The sequence below is a fragment of the Myotis brandtii genome, unplaced genomic scaffold (assembly GCF_000412655.1).
Source record: "Myotis brandtii unplaced genomic scaffold, ASM41265v1 scaffold187, whole genome shotgun sequence".
Classification (NCBI taxonomy): domain Eukaryota; kingdom Metazoa; phylum Chordata; class Mammalia; order Chiroptera; family Vespertilionidae; genus Myotis; species Myotis brandtii.
The window spans coordinates 3178805-3185253 of record NW_005356944.1 but is presented as its reverse complement, the minus strand read 5'-3'; positions in this window follow the sequence as shown (position 1 = coordinate 3185253).

Below are 6449 nucleotides of genomic sequence, written 5' to 3'. Positions count from 1 at the left end.
GCAGCCGGCCTCTGCTCTTCCCCTGATGGCTGGGGCAGGAGGGTGGGAGACCTAAGGACAGGAAAGTGTGGGGGTGGGACTGCAGCCCCTGGGGCCCAGCCTGGGGCCCTGTAGTTTGGGGGATTGCAAATGTTGATTCTTTCTCCCATGGCCTCTGTGTGGACACCTTTCTCAGATGGCCGCTGATCCCGGGACACACACCAGTTGCCCAGGAAGCACAGCCACCTGCCCAGGTCCAAGGCTGGCCAGGCAGCGACAGCAACAGCCTTGACCTTTCACTTCTGAGGCATGGAGCAAGCACCAGACACACGCGCTGTCCCTCCCACCCTCCAGACCCCAGCTCCAGGGCACGTATGTCCCCTTGGTTTCCTGAAGCCCCTCTTGTCAGTTTTGAGATGAAGGGGACGCACCTCAGGGCCTCTCTCTCTCACTCCACCCGCTCCCTTTTGTACTCTCACGGTGGGTGGAGGGCTCACGGGTGACCACCATCCGGCTGGCCTAGAACTGAGGGTTCCCAGGACATGGGGCTGCCAGGGCTAAGACTGGGAAAGTCCCTGGCAAACAGTCTCCCCTCTGGGCCGTGCCCACCCGAGGATGTGGGCACAAAAGAGCAAAGCAGGCCCCGCTCTGTGCCTGCCACTTACAAGTGAAAAATCACTCTTCAAAACATCAATGCCATTAAAAAAGAAGAAGAAGATGATGATGAGGAGGAGGTATTTTTCTAGATAAAAACAGACATGTGAGATATCCTGACTGATCTTTTTTTAAAAAATGTTTAAAAAATAACTGCTGATATGAAGAATTGTGAATGTTTCTTTAAAGATGTGACAAAGCTGTTCTGTTTACGTAAGAGCGTGCTCTTTGGAGGTCTCTTCTAAACTATTTAATGCAGATCCGTCATAACAGTCTGCGATGTACTTTCAATATTTACATGTTTGGCAAATGTGGCAAAACCTTAACAAAAGATAAAGCTAACTAATAAAATGATGGGTGGTCAGTGTAAAAATAAAATAAAATAAAAGGTTATAAACCAGCCCGCAGACTGTGGAACACTGTGGGGTGTTCTATCTCCTAACCCGGGAAGCGGTGCCTCATGGAGCTTTGGGGGCTCCCTGGGTTCCTGTGCGAGCACGGTGCGAGGCGAGACCCAGCCCAGGATCGCCGGCACCTCCTCCGCCCCGGGTTGGGGTCTGCAGTGGGAGGGCGAACCCTCTTAAAGTCCGAGTGAGACCCTCGGGTTCACCGGCACCTCCCCTGCCCTTGGCCCTCAGTCCCATCCGGTGCGCAGCGAGGCGGAGAGGTGCGCCTGCTGCCCGCGCCCCTCCCGGCCGGGTCACGGTGCTTCCCTGCGTGTCCATAAATCTCTGCCCAAAGATCAAGGCGGGCAGCGGGCAGAGCACGCGGCGCCTTTGAAGGGCGGCCCCGCCTCACAGTCCACCAGCTCCCTGCAGACTTTGTACCCAGACTTTGTTTTCTCCTTGCCGGGAAGGGGCGAACCCCTGGCCTCCCGCTGCGCAATCTGGGCCAGAGGCCGCAGGGCGTGTTCCTCCGAGTCTGTGTTCTAGGTTCCCCAGGAACGCCACGGAGCCCTCCTGACGCCCATTCCACAGAAGGGGAAACCGAGGCCCGGGGCAGGTTGGATCTCAGTCTTGACGAAGATCCCTCCGCGAGCAAAGCGTGGAGCTGCAGACCCCGTTATTTTATTTCCTACAGCGAACGCCCTGTGTCTTTTTGGAGAGGGAAGATCAGAGTGGCTCCCGGCTGGGTCCTGCAGTGAGCCGTGCGGCCACGAGGGGGCAGCAGTATCTAGTCCTGCCAGGCTCTTCCTGGAGCGCTGCTTTCAGAGAAGAAACAGCTGTGAAAATAGGGGGGGAGGTGGGGGAGGAGGTCTCCCAAGATGGACCTCGCCAGGACCTGCACATACTGATGCTGTCAAGATAAGATAAAAGGAAAGGACGTGGGCTCCGGGGGATGCCGAATGCCGAAAGCCCACTGCATGCCTTTGGCCAAGTTGCTGAACCTCTGGAGACCTGTTTTCTTTATTTTTTTGAAATATGTTTTTTATTGATTTCAGAGAGAGGGAGAGAGAGATAGAAACACCAATGATGAAAGAGAATCATTGATCGGCTGCCTCCTGCACGCCCCCCACTAGGGATGAAGCCTGCAACCTGGGCATGTGCTCTGACTGAGAATCGAACTGTGACCTCCTGGTTCATGGGTCGATGCTTAACCACTGAGTTACACCGGTCAGGCTGGAGACCTATTTTCTAATCTGTGCCAATGGGGATAATAACTGCCCAGCTTGGTTGTGCTGGGAATTGAAATAACCAGGTAATAAGTATAAAATATTGCCCCAGGGTGCAGAGGGCCCCAGGCTGAGTCACCAGCTGAGATAAGGGCTGGGCTTCCTGGCACCTGCCTGGAGGAAGGGTAGGTCTGCCCTTGACTTTCACATGCAGGGCTTGCACATCTGCAGATCCCTGCCGGCCCCTGAGCATCCATGTTGTCCCCACAGGGAGACTATTGTCATCTCCATTTTGTGATACGGAAGCTGAGGCTCAGAGAGGCTGAGCAGGTGCTATGGGGCCACGGGCCACACCTATGTCCACCTCAGAACCTGGACCAAAGGCTCCGCCCTGTACATCCTGTACAAACCCCCACATACCACTGCCCGGGTCACCTGTGCAGGGTCAGGGATATCAACCCCTCCCAAATCCCTCGACCAAGGTGGGGGCTGCTGATGGACGCTTTGACGGTTGTCCTCCCCACCCCCACCCCAAGTTTGCTGGATCACTGGGAAGAAGAGCTCTAGGTAGGTTTCCATTGCCAGCCTGTCCCACCCAGACCCCAGTGGCTCGGGACCCTCTGCCGTGGGTACGTAAGTTAATCACTGGCACAACAGTGAAACAGCAGAACACTGAAAAGAAAGCTCTTCAAGCCAGCCAGAGAAAAATGACAGAATGCCGACAGTGAAACAAGATGGTCAAAGTGCAGAAAATACCCTCAGCCTGGCATTCTAACCCAGAAAGACGAGCTTCAAGAGCATTTTTCAGACAAACAAAACCAAGAGAGCAGAAAGGGGAGGTGGGGTCAAGAGGTCTGGAGGGAGAACCTGCAGACAGAAGAACAGCCAATGCAAAGCTCATGGGCCCAGAATGTGCCTGCCTGCTTCGTTAATAATAATAATTATTATTATTATTTCAAGAGCATTTCCCCATCTCATTAAATGTTACAAAACTGTTTTCTGAACTCCATAAAGAACAGGTAAGCCTCATGTTCCTCTTCCCACCCTCACCCCTCCCAAAGTAATGCGGTAATAACTCTCCCTCCCACATGGTGCTCTCTGTGCCACGGGGCTCATGGCGAGTCCTGGGAACCATGACCTCACTGAGGGCGGTAGTGAGGGAAGTGTCCAAGCTAATCCCAGCACAGGTGGCCAGATACACACACACACACACACACACACACACACACACACACACGGGAGTTAATTCTTGGCTTTTGAGCATAAAATTGACTTGAGGATCTCAAAGAATTCTCTAAGGGTTTGATCTATTGATATGTACCATTTCAGAAATTAAAACCAAGAAATCTTTTTAAAAATGTTTTTATTGATTAAAAAAAATATTTTTATTGATTTCAGAGAGAACTGGAGAGGGAGAGAGAGATAGAAACATCAATGATGAGAGAGAATCATTGATTGGCTGCTTCCTGCACGCCCTCCTACTGGGGATCAAGCCCACAGCCTGGGCATGTGCTCTTGACCGGAATCAAACCTGGGACCCTTCAGTCTGCTGGCTGACACTCTCTCCACTGAGTCTAACCAGCTAGGGCTTTATTGATTTTTTTAGAGAGAGAGGAAGGGAGAGGGATAGAGAGATAGAAACATCAATGAGAAAGAAACATCATCAATCGGCTGCCTCCTGAACACCCTGACTGGGAAATCAAACCATGACCTCCTGGTTCATAGGTCGACATTCAACCACTGAGACACACGGTATGGCTTACAAAGCCTAAAATATTTACTGCCTGGTCCTTTATAGAAAATGTTTGTCAATCCCCATTCCAACTAAATGCCCTTAGTTTTGTGTTCAGAGCATAAAATGAACCTTCAATTAATAATATCAATAAAAGGTAGAGCATGAAGGGAAGTGTTGGCTTTGTTTATCCCGCACAGGAGTCTCGGTTCAGCATTCACTAGGTCAGTGCTCACAGAGACTTTTATTAAACAAAACTACCGTAATGAGAATTGACTATATGGTGAAACCGAGGCACAGAGGGTCTAGTCCAAGCCTTGTGCCTGCTGTCACTCAGTTAAAAAGTGAAGGAACCAACCTGGCCAGCATGGCTCAATGGTTGAGCATGGACCTATGAACCAGGAGGTCATGGTTCAGTTCCCAGTCAGGGCACATGCCCAGATTATAGGCTTGATCCCCAGTGTGGGGCGTGTGGCAGTCACATTCTGGGCACATTCTCATCATTGATGTTCCTACCTATCTCTTCCTTTCCCTTCCTCTCTGAAATCAATAAAAAATATATATTTTTAAAAAATGAAGGAGCCAGGATATGACACCAGATAGTGTTACTCCAGAGCCCTACGTTCACATGTGGACTCTGGCATGGCCTTAAATTCAAATAACATTGCAATTCAACAACTAAGAGGACAAAGCTTTGAGTTTGTTATTGCCTATTTCTGCATAGAAAGCCTGACATGACCTGTGCCCTGAGACAGAAGCTTGAGGACTTAGTGTATCCTTCTCTTTCTTTAATTCATCATTGCCATCTGAAGAAGCTGGCCCACCCGGCTTGACTCTTCAGAAGAGACACTATGCAGTGTCCAGGGCTGTGCTCAATAGGCACTAGGCTCCAGGTGACCCAATCTACCAAAAAGGTGCCAGATTCCCCTATGAAAGAATGTGTTTCCCTGTATTCTGGACCATCTAGGCAAGATATTTCCATTGTTGCCTGAAACCCATTTTCTAGTAACATCCTAGACAGGGGTTGGCAAACATTTTCTGTAAAGAACCAGGCAGTAAATATCTCAGACTTTGTGAGCCATAATCTAACTACTCAACTATTCAACTCGGCCCTTGTGGTGCAAAAGCAGCCAGATGATATACAACCAGTTGGCATAACTGTATTCCCAATAAAACTTTATTTACAAAAGCAAATGGCTAGCAGACCCCCGCTCTAGACCGTGAGCCCCTTGAGAGGAAAGGCTCAGACTAGGAGTAAAAGGGTCCCGATTTTGCCAAGAAGGAAATGGAAACACAGAGTCACAGAGACATCGATTTTTGAAGAAGGCAAGAGTAGAACTAAAACTGGATGTTTTGGTGTATTTTCACATGTGAAGTGAATACAGACACGGCACTTCTCACATTAGATCTGAGCTAGTTGGGAAAATTAAAGCAAACACAAAGCAAGAAACCTTGTCTTCACAAACCCTACCAACTGGCCTAGGTCTAAGCAAATTCCTATGCAGGGTAAGTTCTACACAATTTAAAACTATGAGGTTGAACTGGGTGGTGATAGCTCTGAATTGCTTTTCAGGTGTTCCCAGAGCTCAGAGCTGGTGAGTTCATCCTGTCTCTGTACACCTTAATTTTCTGTCTGGCTTAGTTTCCTAGCCCAGGACCGCAAGACAGGTTATAAAACTGTCTGAAAATAAAGCCTTTGGTGTACTGCCATGCGTGCAAGAAGAAGAGCTTCTATGCAAAGTAGCCTCACTGGTTGATCTGATCATAAATTTCCAACTGGGCAGATCATGGTCCATAGTCACACCCCAGGCATATAACATCCTTAGTAAACGTCCTATCTTTGGCTTAAGCAGGCCCTGTGGACTGTTCCTGTGCATCTAGGTTAGCATAACTTTGAAATAAGCATAACCCTACACGCCACTTCCCCGTTGTTATCCCGGTTTCTGTGTCTGTAAAATGGAGGCGAAGCAGCTCACAGTGCTCCTGCAGTGATTAAGTCACCGGACCTGCCGGCAAGTCACTGAACCAAGCACAAGGCTTGGCAAGTTGTAAGCTGCCATCGCTGCTATTACTAGTAAGACCCTTCCCTCCCCAACGCGGGCACCCAGGGGTTGGATCAAGTCTGAGGGAGGAGGGCAGGAATATGGCAGGGTCACCCCCTCGGTTCTCTGTGAACCATTGGGGTACATCTGATCTGACCCTGCCCCAGGCCCGGCACGCCGATCGCTGCAGCGAGGTGCCCACATCCAAGCCCGCAGAGACCCGCAAGGACCACTTCCGCCAAAGACCAGTCTGGAACAGCGACTTCCGGCCCGTGGGAGACATAGCTGGACCGCCTTAGTGGGCGTGGCCTGTAGAAACCACGCCCCTTTCTCGACTCGCATTCGGCGGCGCCAGTCACCACCTAGCGGATCCCTGCGCCTGCAGAGGCTGCCCCGCCCCACCTCGGGCACGCCTTCCAGTGACGTCACT